Source organism: Mus caroli, unplaced genomic scaffold, assembly GCF_978045245.1.
Source record: "Mus caroli unplaced genomic scaffold, Mus_caroli_1 scaffold_2, whole genome shotgun sequence".
In the NCBI taxonomy this organism is placed as follows: domain Eukaryota; kingdom Metazoa; phylum Chordata; class Mammalia; order Rodentia; family Muridae; genus Mus; species Mus caroli.
Genome location: NW_028227257.1, coordinates 64,989,911 through 65,009,908, shown reverse-complemented (window position 1 = coordinate 65,009,908; position 19,998 = coordinate 64,989,911). Strand labels below are relative to the sequence as shown.

The following is a 19,998-nucleotide window of genomic DNA, read 5'->3' as shown; positions in this document are numbered from 1 at the left end:
CTTGGTAAATATTTTTAAAATCTTGTTTTGACAGAAGCTGCGTTTCTTCTAAGAAAGGGGGTTGGTGAGGAGCCTAGCATATAGCAGCCTAGCATATGCAAATCAGTAGTGTTTATGAACTGGAGAGGAGAACTGAGCATGCAGCTGTGTAGGACATGTGGTGAAAATGCACAGCTCCCCAGTAAAACTGCCTATAAGTATCTCTGAATGAAGTCATTCTTTTTCTCAGACCATCCCTTCCTGGTCCATACATGCTATTATACAAGAAAGCATTCTATAAAATTTACTAAGTTCCTAGGAGCTGGAAATCTGAGAAAAATTATGTATGGTACAAAAAGATCTTAATAGGTGCTTATCTTGGCACACTTAAACAGTATTTGGTATAGAGAGCTAGGGCCTGGGTGAAATAGATCAAAACCACGTCTCTTAGGTAAAGTGTGGCAGTATCAGCATAACCTAGAAACTGATTTAAATGCAAATCACTATGCTCCACCCAGATCTAATGAAGTGTAGACTCTGGGGATAGACTCCAGAAAGTGGCTGTTTGACAAGCCCTTCAGCTAATGGCAGACTTTATACTAAAGTAATATGGCAATTCCTCATAAATGCACGCATCTATTTACTGCAAAAGGTGCTTACTTTCCATCTGTCCTTCTCACAGTTGCTGACACTTTCCCCAGTGTCCTCTGGCAGGTAGCATAGAGACAGGAGCACAAGCTGAAAATCTGTCATAGAAACAGCTAGAGGTACTTGCTCTACTTCCATGTGTAAATGTGTCATACAATTCTTCTCTTGCAAATCCTGAAAGCAGAAGAGAGAGCAAGATTAACAATAGGGACAGAGAGAAAAGGCAAGTAGGGCGCTAGCTAGGAGAAGGGACCTGGAAGAAAGAAAAAGGGTATTCTCTCTGTGATTTTAAATTTCAAAGTAGTTTAGTGCTTTGTGTTTATTATTTTGTACTGAAAATGTCCTCCATGGGTTCCTGTGTTTGAAAACTTGGGCTCTAGCTAACTGGTGCATTTTAGAGAAGCTAAAGTCTTTTGACACCTGATGTATGTTATTAGAGGTTGGTCTTTAGGAACTACACCTAGCCTATTTCTGGTCCAGATTTCTGCTTCGTGATACACAAGAGATGAAGAAACCATGTTACAATCCCGCTCTACCACAACTGAGCCATTCCAGATACTGTATGTTTCTCACTGCGGGAGACTGAACTGTGAGCCAAGATAAACCTCTTCTCCTTAACTGGCTTCCATTAACACGATCACACGAGAGAATGTATATTATTAATATGTACAATATGACTTGCCTATATAAAGGTTTATGTTAAAAATAAGTCACAAGTATCTACATAAAGCATGAATCTTGTTTAAATTAAAAATTAATAGAACTAAAATAGGGACTGGAGAGATGACTCTGTGGTTAAGAGCATTTGCTGTTCTTCCAGAGACCTAGGTTGCTGCACCCATATGTTGGTTCACAACCATCTGTGACTCCAGTTCTAGGGGATCTTGTACTTCTAACCATCACCCATGCATGCAAAAATGCTCATGATACATATACTCAGGCACATATATGTACACATAAAATAAAATAAATAAAATTTTAATAACTAAAATGAAAAATGGATTCATATATTTTGGAAATACATTTAGATTATATGAAGTGATTTTAGAAAAGCAGAAAAATGTTAGCTTTGGCCCACAAATTTCTTTTTTTGCAGTGGTTAATGGTAACTTACAGAGACTCAAAGTTGACTAAAGAACAGAGAATAAATGGGTACCAAATGCCCAGCCATAAATGAGACATCTGTAACCTCACAAGGTTCGTAGACCTCAGAGAAGAAGAGTTAGAAAGACTGTACGGGCCAGGGAAAGCAGAAAGAGTGATGCAGAATGCTAACTTCCAGGCATGTTGTGGCTGTTGTACACTTGAACTCAAAGCAGCTGTGATTGATTGCCTACACAAGACTGGCTGCAGCTGTGATGGTCTACACAAGATCTACACAAGACTGGCTGTGGCTGTGGTTGCCTGCACAAGGTCTACACAAGACTGGCCCCATCAGTGCCCAGCTAATGGGTGTAGTAATGGTTGGTGGGAGGAGAGAGACCTGCTTTAGTGGTATAGCCACTGGTATGGTGCCATTTCCTGTCAACAACCCTAATGAGAGCATGGGGTCACAAAAAATATGACATGGAAAGAAGAAGGGGCCTGCTTTACAAGAAGAAGATTGGCACAAGTGGACAGAGAACAAGAGAGGGTAAGAGGATGAGGGGAGAAGACAATCAAAATATTATACATACATGTATGAAATGTCATACTCAAACCATTATCTAAAAGGAATATGTGTGAATTAAAAAGTTCAATTAAAAAGCAAGGCACTGGAACAGTGAAGGGAAGGCTTGGGAAGATCACTTTGTTAAACAGGAAGAGACTTCTCTGAGGACGACCACGCTGTCAGATGGAAGGATACTTCATCTTCACAGTGAGTGGAGGATCCATGATGGCCTAGCTCATCGCATTAACGACGGGTTAATTAATTCATTTAGAAGTCCATGAGGGGAATAATAATGACCAAGAATTATGAGGATCCAATTTTACAAACTTGAAACCCATTAATAAATTATAGAGACTATAACAATGAAATCAAAGAATATTCTCTTGAAAAGCCATCATCATAGCCAATCTAATAAAAATAAGTTGTCATTTAAATTAAGGTATTCATGTAACAGAAAGTCTCCCTGTACAGAAATGAATTATATAGTCTTTCTTGATGAGTTGTTTGTATTTAACAAAGAAAAAAAAATGCCAGCCATAGGCGGTTATGTCATTCAAATAGGGTGTGACTTGGTCCTCCACTCCTTTACTTTTATAATGTCTATGTGTGAGGAGCAGAGATCGAGGGGTACCCTCTTTAGTAACTCTAAGTACACTTTGTTCAGTTTAACCACTGCTGTCAAACCTGACCTAGACTGTGTCATATTGCCCAAGGCCTTTCTTCTGCTGCATAACAATGAGTAACAATTATTCAAATAACCTAATTAATCCCTGCTAATGAGCTACCCGTTAAGTCCTCTTTGGATCAGGCTTAACCTGGTTGAAATGTGTAGCTTCTTGAAAAACCCATAAGATTACAAGACAACTTGGAACTTAGAACTCTGTGGTGTGCTGTAAAATGAGAAACACTTCAGATCAGCGTCTTTCTTCACAACCTATCACCTAGCAAGCACGTAATCCTACTCACATAAAGGACTGTTATGGTGGTGACTTTTATTTATACAGTTTATATTTCTTTAAGATTTATTTTTTAAATTATGTGGCACATGGAGTAGATCGATACCAAATGTATAAAATACTGCAAGAAATCAGAAGAGGTTGTCAGAGCGCCTACAGGTGGAGTTCCAGGTGTTTATAAGTTGACAAAAGTGGATGCTGGATCCCGGGATATGGCAGTCTCTAGACGGTCCACCCCTTCGTCTCAGCTCCAAACTTCGTCTCTGCAACTCCCTCCATGGGCGTTCCGCTCCCAATTCTAAGAAGGGGCAAAGCGTCCACACCGTAGTCTTTGTTCCTCCTGAATCTCATGTGCTTCGCAAATTGTATCCTATATCTTGGGTATGCTATGAACTAACCAGTGCCCCCCCGGAGTTCGAGTCTCTAGCTGCATATGTATCAGAGGATGGCCTAGTCGGCCATAAGTGGAAAGAGAAGCCCATTGGTCGTGCAGGCTTTATATGCCTCAGTACAGGGGAACGCCAGGGCCAAGAAGTGGGAGTGGGTGGGTGGGGAAGTTGGGGGGTAGGGTGTGGGGGACTTTTGGGATAGCACTGGAGATGTGAATGAAGAAAGTATCTAATTAAAAAATTAATTAATTAATTAAAAAGTGGATGCTGGAAACTCGGCTTGGGTCTTGTGTAAAAGCAGGTAGGGTTTCCAACCACTGAGCAACCTCTCAGGTTGTTAATTTTAAAGTAGGGATATGTGCCCTATGAAGTAATATCAGCTGCAATGAAATATGTACCTTACTACCACTAACCCCTCAAATTCTGGTAAATACTATAAGTCAGTAGGACCAAAAGCACTGCCCTATGGTCCCCCCATTTCACTAAACCTTAACGTATGGCTTTATACAGATTCTAGTTTGTAACCCTTATCTAACTGCCTATATTTTTTATTTAAAGTTTGTTTATTTAAACGTCATTGCCAGACATATGTCCATTAGGTTTCTTCTTCAGTGCAATGAAATAAGACCTGGGGTAAGACTGCATGCCTGCACCATCAACATGTGAAAATATTTAATCATACTCACTTTCAAAGGAATTCTATCTATTAAACAACATAACTTTATACCTTTAGCCGTCTTGACTCAAATGTCTTTAAACACTTAAAATCATAAGCACCTTTTTCTCCATTACACATGAATGAGAATTCCTTCAGGGTGGGTAATGATTTTTTTTCCTCAACAATAGAAGAAAATAAATAAATAAATAAATAAATAAAATGAATTTAGCTCAAGGCTTTGCAAAAGGGTATTTGCCTTTACATTAATATCAGATGGCCATATTCTTGAGAAAGTTCTACACAACAACCTAGGGATCTATGTATAATAAGAATTCCTAAGGCAGTGGAACCAAAGTTTGAAGTAGGGGATGCCATGCTTTGCTTCTATTAAGGAGAAAGGGGACGTATGATCATATAGTCCTGGGCACAGAGTGGAGGAAGACACCTATAAAAAGTTCCTGGGGAGCTTCAGAACTTCATTTAAAGCAGTGGAAGGGCATCCTGTCTCATATCAAATTGTCGTATACATCTGCTATATGTGGTGCACATTATAAGTCCAAGGAGACAGAAACTATGCACATAAAAGGATGCCACCATGGGAAATCACAATGCTCCAGCCTTAGCGTGTGCAACATTGAAGACATCTTCATCTTGACATTTTTGCTGAGACAACTATCAAAGCTAGCTGAATGTTTTGTTGTTGAAATGCTCTCATTAGATATGATTTATAAGGCCCAGATGAAATTTTGTCAGATGTTCAAGATTGAGGCTTTTTCCTCACACACTCTTCAAGATCTGTCTGGCCCTGGCCCACATTTTCATCCCAGCAACAAACTATGTCTGGGTGACAAGAGCTGTATCAGCTATGTGTAGCTGCATAACAAAACAGGTCAGAATGAAGATGGCTTTCGACATCGTGTCTCTGCACCAGGCATACTTTATTTGTTTCTCTCTCTCAGTTCAAATTGTTCCATGAAAGTGTTACTAGTATGCCATCAGAGACTGAATCTCAAAGCTAGACTATGGAAAAACCTGTTTCTGAGTCTACTCCTGGCCTGAAGTGGGTCTCAGGTCTCTCCTGGCCATTTTGGGAAGTATCATTCATTGTCCAGTTGAGCTGCCCACTTGGCTTACAGTTCCTCAATGCTGCCTTCAGGGCAAGTCTGAGAATGAGAAGAAAGGAAAGAGAGACAGAAATCCTGGCCCCTTTGCAGCCTGATTTGCTGTAATCAAGTCCTTAGAATTGAGCCTTGAGTTTCATCCTGGGACATGAGTGAGGGGTGAGCTAAACTGGGGTTTGAGGCTTAGAATCCTAAGCAGCCCTGTGCAAGGCACTGCCCAGGAGTTGCATACAATCCCCCAGCACAATACTCAGTTTCAAGTTAGTCTATGACTAGATTGATAATTTCACAGCCATTTCATCCATAAAAACATGAGAAGTATAAATGAGAAATCTAACAATATCTAGATTGTAAGAAAAAAATCCTCTCAACTAGTTATTTTTAAATAATCATGCTTAAAACAGCGTAGCTGGTCATATGTGAGTAGAAGTCTTGGTTGGAAAAGATGCAAATTTAGAAAATGAGAAAAAGAATCATATTTAAATCTCATCTGTTTTTGATTACCACGTTTTCTTCCTATTTGTTATCTTTTGTGCTGTGAGCTCTTAACCTCTAATCATCTAGAATAGATTTCTTCATTTCTACAAATGTAAGAACCTCAGATCCCTGGTGATTTTTGAAAAATGATGTCAAGGAGTATGATTAGAGAGAAAGAGAAAGGTGGAGGAAGATGATGGGAGAGTGTAGGAGAGAGAAAAATGGAAGGAAAGGCCATTTGAATATGCCCTTATCTCTGCTGTGAAAGATAGCACAGGGAGTGAGGAGATCTTACGAGAGAGAGCCTCTCTCTCAAGTCTGTCATGGTAAAAAGTGAATTGGAGGTTGAATGAAATCAAACTTCAATTCACCATTGTATAAAAACCAAACAGCTGAATGAGGCAACTGTTGATAATCAGCAGAGGAGCCCCTGAGATCTAAAAACAAAGCAAAATAAATATTAGAACCAGCCAGTGTACAGAACAGTGACAGGTCCCAGGCAAAGCAAAGGAGAATTATTTAGGGCTTGGAAAGTCAATGCTTCCATCACCTTGAAGATGGAAAGAGTGGGTGAGGGGCCCCGTATGTATTCTTTTTATGATTTAGATGTACAAGGAAGATCAGCACATTCGGGTAAGGAAGTTAGACCCTGGAGAACATTTGAATCCCTTCCCACATGTAGAGCATTGTAGAAGATGAGACAGTAGCTGTTTTGCCTTTTGCTTTAGATATATTTATTCTTGCATCTGTGAGTGTTTTGTCTGCATGTATGAATGTGTACCACATGCATGACTGGTGCAATGGATGTCCAAAGACTGTATCAGGTCCCCCAAACTGCAGTTATTATGGATGGTTGTGAGTTGCTGTGTGGGTACTGGAACCCAACTCAGATCCTCTGCAAGAGCAGTGAATGTCCTTAACCGCTGAGCAGTCACTTCAGCTCCTGCATTTCATTTTTAAGGGGGATTCTAATCTAGTTGCATACGGATGGAAAAGACCAAAATATTTTTTAAATGGTTATGGTAATATTATGAACCAGTTAGGCTTTGTTTCCTAGATGGTTTCTTGGATATGACATTTTCTTCCTTTTATTAATCTTTTGTGCTGTGACCTATTAACTAGTTATCCTAATCTTAGAATGGAATTATTTATTTTGATAAATTTAAAATCCTGAAACTATTGTGATAGTTTCTATAGGATCGTGTATTGAAATATATGACACATAGTGGCTGGAGTGATAACTCAGTGGCTAAGAATACTCACTGCTCTTGCAGGGGATCTGGGTCAGGTCCCAGTACCCACATGGCAGCTCACAACCCTCCCTAACTGCAGGCTAGGGGATCTGATGCAGTCTTTGGACATCCATTGGCACTCAACCTCAAATTTGTTGTTGTTGTTGTTTTTTAAGCTTTGCTTTTATTTTATGTGTTTATCTGTGTGTCGGTATGTACCACATTTATTCAGGAGCCTGAAGAGACTAGAAGAGGACCTTGGAGCTCCAGAAACTAGAGTTATAAGTGGTTGTGAGTTGCACGGTGTGAGTGCAGAGAGATGGAGTTAGAGCCTTTTCAAGAACAGCATGGCATGTGCTCTTGACCACTAAGTAGCCTCTCCACTCCCTAAACTTATCTTTTGTTCTGTTTTGGGGTGTGTGTGTGTGTGTGTGTGTGTGTGTGTGTGTGTGTGTGTGTGTTTTAAAGCAAAATCACCTATTCACTTTGTAGGGGCAAGTGCACATCCATGCCATGCTAACGTGCCTGATTTTCCGTGTATTCTGTCATCACAATTCTGTTACATGGCTTAAGACATGGTCTCCGGATATTCCTAATACATTTATGTTGTCCTTTCTCCTTGTAATCATATTACTTCAGACCACCTTACAAGTTGAATATTTATTCATCCAATAAGTATTTATTGAGTTCTGGCCTATTATGTGTTAGAAATGTCAGGTCCTGGAACTTCAAAGATAAATTGGGCAGCAGCCATGTCTATAAGCTCAGAACATTTTTTCACACAGGAAAAGTTTTTTGTTTGTTTGTTTGTTTGAAAGTCATTCTTCACTATCAGCCTCAGTGTAGTTTGCACCAGGGACCAAAGTGGTTGATATTTCCAAAATTCCTTGGACATATGCTTTGAGAACATTCACTTGCTACACTGGATAAAAAATTTGTGGATAATGGTTGGTTTACAATATTATCATTCCTATGCTTTGATATATCTATGAACCCTTTTCTTTTTGATACATCTCTAAGTCCCTTAGTAGCCCCCTGTGTGTGAGTGTCTGAACCAGTTGATTAAAACCAGGAAGAATCCCTAATATTAGATTCCCAAGTATAATGTCTAATCACTGTCAACTTGGCAGGATTTGGAATCACCCAGGGGACACATCTCAGGGCATGTCTGTGACAGCATTTACAGAGATTTAAGAAGGGAAGAAAAAGAGCTACCCTGAACATGGGCAGCACCATCTTATAGGTTGGTGGTCCAGACTGCTACCTGACTGTGGATATGACAGGACTATCTGCCTCCTGACATTTCCATGCCTCTGCCACAATAGACTTTACACTCACACACCCAAAACAGGAGCCCAAATAAACCATTCCTTATTGTCACAGCAATGAGAAAGGTAACTACTACACCAATTCCTCCATCAAATGTGTCAAGAGAACTTGTGAAAACCATCTGACTTCTTCAGAAGCTTCTGCAGCCACAGCCAGCAACTCACCACGCAAATGGCTAGAGTTGCTTTGCAGACTGTACATTATTTCCTGTTTTCTTCAGTGTGCAGTGAAAGTCTATCGGATAATTCCTTAAGGATTCACACACACACACACAAGTCACCCCAAACCCTGCAGTAAGCCTACATAAAAGAGGAACTGCTGTTGTCTTACAGTTCAATTTCTGAAGAAACTCATGTTTCTCATACTTAATCCTATGCTCTCTTAACGTGTCCAGTCCCCCCCCCAATGTTATTGAGTCTCTCATTCTGGTCTCTATCTAATCCTAGAGATGAGACAGTCAACACCAATGGGCCCGCTAATCTCCGAGTTTTGTTTAGTTTTCCTCCACCAAGCTGGCTGTGCTTCTAATAATTTCCATTTCCCACAGAACTAGCATTGAAGTAGATGATAGAACCCGGCAATGTCTATGGCCTTATTACCCAGGGCTTATTTTATTAAGCTAAAATGTTAAGAGGTATTAGCCTTTGACTCAGGTAAGAAGACATTTAAAATAAATAGTGACTAAAACCATTTAATAAGATAATATGCATTGTGAATGCATTATTGTTCAAAGGTATTTAACAAAGACTTTCTTGGTGAATTGATGATCCTAAGAGGACTCTTCTTTTAGTAATGTCAAAGGTAACATGGCTTTATACTCCATAAGTAAATGACAGGTTTGATGATGTTTCATTGACAAAGTAGAACCACAGCTATCTAGATTACCTGAATGTTAGAACCAGCAATTCAGAAGATGTCAATGCTATGATACTTATTATTTTTCTTTGACATGAAAATAAAAGCAGATCAATCTTGAGGTCTCGGGGAGGGGTTGTTTTTGTTGGTGGTGGTTTGTTTGTTTGTTTGTTTGTTTGTTTTGGCTTTTAAAGATAAAGCTTCTCCATGTAGCTTTGGTTGTCCTGGAACTCATTTTGTAGAACATGCTGGTCTTGGACTCACAGAGATCTTCCTGCATCTGCCTCTCAAGTGAGCCACCACTGTCTGGAGAGAAGCAATTTCATAATTGTATTGAAGAGAAACGTTTGTGAATACCTGAATGCAGTTTTCTACTCCTTAGTTAAATGCCTTAGCAATCCAGCCTCTGATCACTGTGATGCATTTACAAAAACAAAAAACAAAACAAAAAAAACCAAACAAGACAAAAACAAAACAAAACATGAGCATAGACATATTTTCAGTCTTAAATCTTCCAGTGGATCTTATGTGCAGTTCCTCATATTGCCATTTTAAAACAATACCAAAAACATCTATCTCCTATGAATAACATCTAAGCATTCACAAGCTTCTTCAGCACAAGATATTTTGATCATGCTACTTCACAATATTCTGTGATGAAAAAGGGAAAAACATTGCCATTTAAGAATATGAGTAAGGTTCATTCATAGATAGATCTCTAATTTTAGTCAGAACCATGATAATAAAGGAAGAAATTTCAAACTCATAAAATTCTGAGGGCCAAAGCAAAAGCTGGTCACTTTAGTGTCTTCCCCTTTAGCATGCTATTAAAAACCTCTCAGGGTTTATTTCACTGAACATACTGCTTTCTGGAAAGCAACCAACTCAGAAAGTAATGAATAGGTTACCTATAAGATAAACTAATAGTTATGCTATCACTTTTTAGAGCCAATACAAAAAAGAATAAATTATATTATTTCCACAGTCTATACGGTCAGTCCAACAATGCCAAATCAATAATAAAACATTTTTATTTTAACTTCCTTATCCTTCTCTCTTTCTGCTTGTGAAATTTTATCCCAGTGGGAAAATCTCCTTGGGATATATCATAAATATATTTTTAGAAAATGAGAGTAGGCAATATAATAAATGTTTTATTTTCATTTGTTAATAGATGGTTGTGTTCAGGTCACTTATGGTTGGACCTTATTCTACTACATGGACGATGTTTCTTAGATTCAGCTTTCATAAAAGGCCAGCCATTTTCACTCATAAGGCCAGCCATTTTCACTCATGCAGGCTATGCTTTCACACATGTGCACAAACACATACTGATTGCAATGCAGCTTTAGTTCATAGAATGTCATAGCACAATTCAAGTCCAGCTCTTGAGGCATCATAATAACCAGAATACAGGTCTGACTATGACATCAGATAAAGACTTTTAAGCTATTTCAACAACAGCAGCTGATAGTAACAAACAATAAACACATCCGATCCTGATTACAGTGGGTTTTTACCTAGGCCTCACATTGAGATTGTCTGTAAGCATGAAGATTTGATAGGTTTGGCGTGTGAGGGGGAAAAAAAACTGTCATTTTTGAAGTTCCACAGGTGTTTCTGATAAAATTTTAAGGTTGAAAACCATCACCTTATTAAACCCTTACTGTGTATTGAGCCCTGTGCTAGGTGATTTACACTCATTATCGCCTTAAATCCTCATTACCGTGTTGGGCAAGATTTATAATTCCACAGGTGAAGAGACTAACTCAGAGGGAAGTTGAGTAACTTTCTCAGTCTCCTAGAGCTGGACTTAAAAGTTAGATTTCACATATATGTGGGAGCACAGATATCCATAATCCTGTATTTCTTCATATACAGTCATGTCCATGAATAAATTAAAACTAAGGCTCAGATGAAAGGAGTTCACGGAGAATTCAAACCAAAGCAGCAAATGGTGTTTCCAATGGCTGCTTCTGCTAGCTTCCATCACCCTTTTGCATCCAACAGCACAGCAATCATTTCCAACAGGAAACTGATTTAGGTACCGAGACCCTGAGCTCTGAACTCCATGGGTCATGTCTGGTTTTGCTGTGCCCTACAGAACATAATCACCATGATATCTTCCAGGGTATGACCCACAAATAAAGGATTCACAAATAAAGAAGGCTCTGTTAAATAAATATCATAGAGTTAGTCTTCTCCGCTCTCTGCTGTTCTCATCGTTCTGTCTGCTGGTTCCTTGGAAGTTTTCTGGGCTCCTGGCTCCAACATCTCTATATCTTTCCAGCAGAACCTCTGCTACCAGGCTCCTAGCTTCCTATTAAATTTGGTTCTTGGATCCCAGGCTGAGCCAACCACTTTCTGGTCCCCTACCCCGAACTTGATTCAATTCACCTGGACCAGTGAGGCCCAGCATTGTGTTTCTTCAGACCATAGAACAGGACTGTACTTTTATGCTGTCTCATAAGTACCATATACTTACACTATAGATTTACATGTCCCTTCCAGAAAAGGAAAGAGAGAACACAAAAAGCCATTTATTTACATGACTCTGAGGACTAAGTTTGGGGAGAAAAAAAAAAGGTCATATCAGAGAGTTTGTATGTCTAATTTTAATACAACTACCCAGAGCACCAAAAACGGTGTCTTAGGGATATTAAGTGTGAACCCAAGTTCATGGGGGCATGGTAGAGAATTAACTGTCTGTGACTGCCCACCTTTCAAGGGAAACAAAAGTTTATCCTCTGTACTTAGAGTGGGAGACACCTGAACAAAGCTCTCACCATTAATATGTGAATTCTGGGTACTTTAGGCTAAAGCAAACACTTAATATGAGCAAGATATGTAAAAGTTACGGATTGCTGATTGAAGAGGCATTTTGATAGTGGTGGACAATATCAGTGTGGTGCCTCAGCAAAGACCTCTGCTTCTTGCATATGATTGCATGGTAATCTTACCCAACTAGTGTTTTCTTAATGTCCTGGGGAGCCTGATCATTGTAAATTACCTGTGACATCTCATTAATCCTCTTTTTCCTCACAAACGCATAATTAATGGTAACATTGACAATAATACACAAATTAGCTAAGTGACGCTTTATGGTGTTGGTTTTGATTAACGTCAGGAACCCAAAAATGACATTAATGTAATGCAGATCCCAAAAGGCAGTATGCACTTTGACCCTAGACATACATTTCGTTTGCACCATCACCAAGATTAATCCTCCCTCTGGATGAAGACGAGACAAAACTCTGGCCACTGGCAGTGTGTGCCAGGCTGTCGAGAAACAAACCGCCTCAACTGCATTTGTTTAAGAGGGAAATCTTAACGCATAGAAAACAACAGCGGAGTGTCGTTTCCCATTGTCTAGTTAGGACAAAGATAAATGAGGCACTGTCAGCCCGAGATCAACTGCTTCTCCACTAACTTCTATTATTTGCTTATTTGTGAACCAGTGTTTAATTAAAAATATACCTAGATACGTGAACCACATGACAAAGTGATTGAAACCACTTCTATTCCACTATAAATGAGGTGGTTTTTTGGGTTTGTTTGTTTGTTTGTTTTAATGAAAACTGAGTTGTATATGCATTTCAACCTGCAGAATCTCTCCAGGATTAATTCTTATTAACCACAAGAGGGTGGAAAAAAAAATCAATGACTGAGGAAATACCCTTTGTCTCTGACTTGAGTAGTAAAGAAAGAAGAGAAGAAGGAGTCGGAATGACATAAAGTTTGCTTTGAAAGTGAGGTATTTTTGCAGATGGGAAGGAATTCTGTGATTTGAATTCAGAGACCCTTTTCCCAGGTTACCCAGGCAGGGCATACCCACACTAAGTCAGTGGAAGAATGACCCTGTTACAGCAGCATCAATCTCTAAGGTCAGGTTTCATCGTGAGATGTTATTATAATCCCGCTTCCCTGGTCGTGATTTTCACAAATCCTTGTTGAGCGCTCAATCTTTTTAACACCCTAAAGAGGTGGCGTATGCTAATTTTTTTAAGATGAAACCTCCTCTTTTCTTCATAACAATTATTTATAGCCGAAACCCCCTAATGGTATATATAGTTTTTGAAAATAATGCAATCGTTCCATTCTTGATTAATTTGACACCTATTCATTTAGGCTATTTTTCAAAGTGTTGCGACTAAACCCCGGCCCTGGCTAATGATCATATTCCGTTTCAATAATGGAGTAGGAAGAAAAGCCATATTTCCGTGCTTTGTTCTTTTATTCACATAAATAACTACCATTTGGAGAATGCTTTATGGGCAAAAATATACAACACATAAAGCAATGTTTTAAAATTTGAACTAAATCCACCAGAACTGGAAACATCACCAAAATTAAAAAACTGTTGTTAATCATTTTGATTTTTTAAAAAAGATATTTATAAAACAAAACAAGAATATCCTAAAAGAACATTTTAGTTGCTATAGGCATGCATTTTCAATTATAATACCCTTTATTCCTCCCATCCCCAGTAAGAAAACAGACTGTCTCACAACTGCTTTTCCTAGCAGTTTAATTTTGAAAAATCTCTCATCTGTCCCTGCCTGCAATAGATTGGCCTTATGGCTAGGTTTCTCTCATTTTTTTTTCTTTCATATTTTTCAGTTAAAGTTACAAGGAGCAAAATCATCTATTTTCACAGGATTTTGCATGTTTGCTCATCTAAATATTATTTTTAAATGGAGAGCAGCTTATTTCTCTTACATCAACATATTAAGTGTCAGCTACACCAACTTGTAGCAACACACACAACCCACTGTAAAGCAGACTGGAGCTAAGGAGGAGGGGGATTCCTTCAGAGGTCGTATTTTCACTCTGCCTAACTAAACTATAAATTGAGATTACGACAATAAATTATTTTTATGATCTGGGAAGGAAAAGGTATGGGTCGAGTTTTCAAAGATATTTGGGTTTAATTCATATGTTAAATAGGCCAAGGATAACCAAATGTTAGAAGAAATTCAACCTGGCCCTATATTAAATAGAACCTCAAATTAGGCACTCACCACCAAATTAATTAGTAATTGATAAGTTTAGTAGAAATATATCATTTCTTCATACTGCAAAGCCAAATAGGATGATTGAAAACTTAAAATACAAAAAAAAAATTTTTTTTAAACAAACAACCCTGACAATCTTTTAATCAAAGCTATTGTTTACAGCGTGGCTTTAAGGTCCTCGTAGTAACATGTTTAACTCGTTAAAAACACTCATTCAGCTATAAAACTACTTTCTTAGGTCATTTGATTCCTCTATAGCAAGCTGAAACCTCCCTCAAATGCCTTCATTGACATTTTTCCAGCAGTTACAATGGCTCTTAGTCCAAAAGTGTCATTTTCTCATTTCATCTTCAGTTCTCAGAGAGCAATCTGTGAAGCCATAGTTTTACACGAATCCCTTTTCAGGTTTAAATGCAGTACACTAACTTTTAATAAGATCCCCGAGGTGTGGCAAATAAAGAGGCCGCTTGTGGAAAAGTCTGTTTTCCTAAGAGTTTAATCGGATATTTCCACACCACAACATTCTGTAGACATGGTTTTTGCTTTGAAAACATAATCTTATCAGAGGGTGGTTGGTGTAAAATCCTGTCTGTTTTCTTACCTTTGAATGTGAGCTCTACTTATACGGTTCCATAAATGATGTCTACAGCTAAGGCATTTCCTTACTGTAGAGTCTTACTGAGCACAGTTAATATAAAAACACGTAACACTTAGCAGGATGTCAATGTAGCTCCCCGGACAGTCTAACCTTATGAAAGCGTCCCCTTCCCATTGGAGGAAAAGGCATGACAGCTGCATCTGAAGTTGTTTTTCTGGTATTTTCCTCTGGCTGATTTTTTTTTCCACAATACACAAAGGAGATGGAGTCTTCATTTGTGACCTCCAGTGAAGGTAGGACAGCCCATGAAGGAAATAGACACCCACCTCTCTCTCCCGATGGAAAAGCAGCTAAAGAAACTTGGTGACCAAAACGCAAGCACTTAATTCTCCTGACGATATTTTAAAATGCAACTGGAGCTTTTTCCATAAATCTGTGTGGTGAAATATTTCATAACATTGCATAAGCTCTTCCATGTTTTTTTTTTCCTTCCATGCAAGAATGGTTTGCATAAAGTCACAATGTTTCACTTTTTCAGCAAGTTACTTTTACTTGGAAGTGAATTTACAATTTGTGGGAAAACAATAGGTACTTAGGCATAGCCTACTTACCTGTTGCTCTCTGAAAATTCCCAACCGTGAGAGTGTGATTTTACTTCGGTTTTTAGGACATACCATCAATGAGTAGGGCAGGAGAGGCGGTCATAAACAGACCCTCTGGATCTGCCTTTGGGTTCAGAGTTTTCTTGACAAATGGAAACAAACTTTCCAGTCCAAAAGAACATTCTGAAGCACACCTCAACTTTGGGTTTTTTTGGGTAACGGCCCTGTGGAGACTGTCTTTATGAAGGGTCTTAATGAGTGCTCTGCCTGTATTTTTCTACTAGGGATGTCAAATAAGGTTCAAAAGCGAATGTAAACTGTAATGCAGTGACGCGCACTAAAAATAGCCCTATAAATCTGCTCATTTTGTTTAGATAGTCTCCAGAGTTGTAAAAAGTACGACTGCTCAGTTTTAGTATTGTTTTGGAAGAACTAATTCTGCAGAGAACAGACCAGTGGCTATTCTGGATTACTTTGCAGAAGGTTTATTAAGGCTGTCTGTAGTCTTAATTTTTCTTTAAAGGAAATTTTATCCTCTATTTTTTCCCTAAATCCAATGGAATCTTCAATGGAAAAAAAAAAGAAAAGAAAGAAAGAAAAGAAAAAATAAAATCCATTTATTCATTAGAATTAACATTTCTCAGAGTAATTTTATCTAAACTGGAAATTAAATTAATTAAAATTCCAAATGGCATTCTCACCCCCAGTAATCAGTCAAAACTATGTTGCTTCCTGCAGTCCCAGTAACAGTCACCATGTTTACACCTAGCTTACCACGAGGTTTTAAAAACAACTCCAGGAGAACATTTTTAGGACATTTACAATCTGAATTAGACGACAACAACAATAACAAGAAAAAAATGAACAAAAAAATCAGGCATTTCTCTGTGAAAAATAGCTACTGTAAATTACGATGTTTGATGAAGGATGTATTTTTAGAAAACCATGCAATTTGAATTTGAAAGATGGGTCAGGCTGAAGAGGAGAAGCAGGGGCCCTACAAAGGCTTAGGAAGGGGTTTTGTCTTTTCTCTTGAGAAGAAGTGCAGGAGGCACAAGCCCTTCCTTCCCCCTGGCTCATGATAGGCACAGGATTCCAGGGATTGGTCGGGTGACTTTGCACTTAGGCCAAGATTGATTGCAATCCGGGGCTTTGTTTTGTAATGCCTTATCCCAGTGGAGGCATGCATAAACACACAAAATGACTAAACTGGGCAGCAATCTGACCTTTCAGAAAAGAGGCAGTTTTAAAAACTGCATCAACTTTTCTTTGAAGAACCAAGCTTCATGCCACTGAAGGGAGCCTTGCAGCTTAGCTCCTTCGCTTCCACAGGGCCAGACTAAACTGGAATTACCAAGAAATAGGAGGACCTAGGCTTTGCGCCTTCTTCTCCCCTCCCCCACTCCCAACCCTCTTCCCCCTGAGTTCAGAAAGAAAATAGTGTTACTAGTCAAGTGATCATTGTCAAAACCGCGGCAAGTGCCAAACAAGGCAGAGCCAAGCCATCATTAGTTCAGCATTCAGCTCAGATTTCTCTAATGTTCAATTAATGGGCTAGATTTCATCCAAGTTGGGATTTTTTTTTTCTTCTCTTGTAAAGTCTCGGTAGTGCTTTAAGCCATCTTTTAAAGGGGTTGGACAAGCCAGGTTTACTGTCTTTAATCGGTTAATATTAAATTTTAAAAACCGAACTACGGATTCTGACAAACTTAGGTATCTCATTTTCATTAGGTACAGTTTGAAATGACTAGTAAACGGAAAGAATTTGTTAAGGAATTTACCAGCACCACATTAGAACTGAACATATGTGGCTTAATGACTTAAGATGTAAATAGCAAATCCAGCTCTCATTTACTGAAAGTTTCAGACTTAGGTAGAGAGGTAACAGAGAAAAATTTGACCGTATCTCTTAAGTCATCCTGGTAACTGTGAATGAGAATCTGCCTGTCACATAAGTAAATTAATCTAATGTTTCAAATATTGAGAATGCTGTTGTATTTTTTCACTTCTTGACAAATGCCACCACAAAAAAAGCAACTACAAACATGAAAGTAACCAAGCAGAACTTTCAAAAGAGAAAGGAAAGCAATACCATAATTTTTGTTTGTAAACCCATTGACATAAAGAGTCTAACCTGTCACAAACTATGCTTCACCGCCGTCTGTTATTTAGGAACAGTCAAAGCCGACAGCATTTTGCTTTCATCAATTTTGTGTTAGAATTTCAAGAATCTGAATTTGGGAGGACATGGGGCAGGGGATAGTATAGTGTACCTAGATGGCTTCTCCTCCCTGGGCATGTATAATTGAGCTCAGAGACCGAATGCTGAAGAATGTAGTTGCTGCTTCTAAAAGGTAACTCGTGGGTTGTTTAGAAATGTTTTAAATGCCTGCTAATGAGAGTCAGAAAGGGAGGGAAAAAAACAGAAGAGAGGCGAGTTAGTTCCAGGGACAATCACACCATCGTCAAAAAGATTAACGGGCCACTAGGGGACAGCAGAAAGTCACAGAATAAGGCACTGGCAGGGACCAGAACAAAAGGCTTTTCTTTGTCAAAAGAGAGGGAGATAAGGGAGAGAGAGAGAGAGACAGAGACAGAGACAGAGAGACAGAGACAGTCAGAGAAAGAGACAGGGAAAGAGAGAGAAAAGAAAAAAAACATTTCCAAACCCAAATCATTTTACAAGTGAATTCAAAGCATATTTTTTAAAAGCAGGAAAAAAAAGGCCAACAATCTATTTTTAGATTAAGTTCTGTGTACCAGAATACTATAAGATATATATAACTGTTATATTGACAAATACAAGCATGATTCTATTTTCTGCTACTTAGAGTGAAGAAAAGTTTATGCCAGAAAAAAAGCAAAAACAAAACAAAGCAATGCACTATAAAACCCATTAGATATACTAAATGACCAAACCCAGCATTGGCTCAGCAAAACCCAGTGTAACGAGGGTCTTACCCATTTCAACAGTCACAGAAGTAATAGGTAACCAGAATGTTGATCACAACTAGCCCTGAAAACGGGGAATGGAGTGCCGACACAGGCCCACCATACAGCAAACTGGAACACTTACACATAATTCTGAGTATTGTGAGAATTGAAATGGCTAAAGAAGGATGAAATAATTTAACATTGGTGATGATCTTAAAGACTAAGGTGCATCCTTGAGCTATTTGCTGTGTGAGACGCCCATCAGTGTGTCTGTGTTTCTACAACTGTGATCATCCCAAACACCATAGGTTTGCAACCACAGATGACTGCCTTAAAAAGCAACGTTCTTATCACTCGGCAAGACTTAGACTTTTAAGTTTCTTAAACCCATGGGTCTCCTTCCTTAGTTTGACCTTCACAAGGCCTACATCACTGGCCACTCAGTCTGTATCTCCCCTGCTAACAATGTCAATGATGTTTGGAATTAATATTATGTATTTATTTATTTATTTATTTTAGTAATCCCTACCATTCAGATCCTGCCTCTTTGATGTGGACGTTTCTAGTCCTTGATTTGTGTTGTATGTACTCACTGTTTGCTTGACTCGTAATCACCATTTCCCTTTATGTCATAGAATCAAAAGGCTGGGAAAGCTTTGAAAAGTCATTTCATCCCGTTTCTGGTTTGCATGTATTGTTTTGTAAAGGCAGAAATAAAATATGGCCAATCTGCTTCTTGGCCCTGATTCTCATATTTAACTACACCGGTTCTACAAAACAGGGTTAACCAGCAGCGAGTACTGTTTCTCACACACTTGGACAATTAGAATTCTTTCCCCATGACCAAAAACAAAACTTTGGTTAAAATAGTCTGCTTATTATAAATACCTCCCATACTTTTCTCTTTTTCTTTTCTTTATGTATGCAATCCCCCCCTCCTTTTTTTTTTCCATTCTGTGTTTCGTTTTCTTCCGGCCAAATATCCTAAGTGATACTGTTCATTCATCCCATATGGTCTCTGGCCCCAGATCACAATTTATCCACTCTTTTCCTCTCTGGGGTCCTGCATGGAAGATTGTCCTTTCCTTTTTATTTTTCAACTTCAACTTTCTGACTTAAAATATAATTAATAACCATAATTCAACACAGCCTAAATCCAGAAAACCTGATGGTTCTCTCCTTGAGCATCTCCTGGGGTTGGGAAGGCTTCTTAACATCTTGCTTGAATCCCCATTGACTGCACTTAAGACTCCACGGCTTGTACTGTCCTCAGAGGAAACAGAGACCAGCTGTTCACCTCTACCTGCAAAGGGCTGTGTTCTGTCATGGAAGCGAGGGCTGCTGTTAAGCCCTCCAGCTCTGCCTCTCCAGACTAAACAAGGCCGCTACTTCACCCCTGTTTCACTGGGGCTATTTCTCAATTCCTCAGCCTTCTTGCTGCTGTCTCTGAACCTACTGTAAACTCTGCACTCTTGGCAGAAGTCTTGGGAAGGAACAGGACACAATAGGATAATGAGCAATTGATTGATATTGCATTTAATATGGACAGCCTGA

General features: G+C 38.8%; 1 long non-coding RNA gene across 1 annotated transcript; it reads right to left on the bottom strand.

The window, feature by feature from the left end:
- Window positions 1–651: 651 nt before the first annotated feature.
- Window positions 652–15,064, bottom strand: LOC147005844 (uncharacterized). The gene is made up of 3 exons (XR_015044914.1): window positions 14,912–15,064; window positions 9,326–9,708; window positions 652–801 (listed from the first exon to the last, which is right to left on the bottom strand). It is a non-coding gene; the product is annotated as an uncharacterized LOC147005844 (long non-coding RNA).
- Between the last annotated feature and the right edge of the window lie 4,934 nt (window positions 15,065–19,998).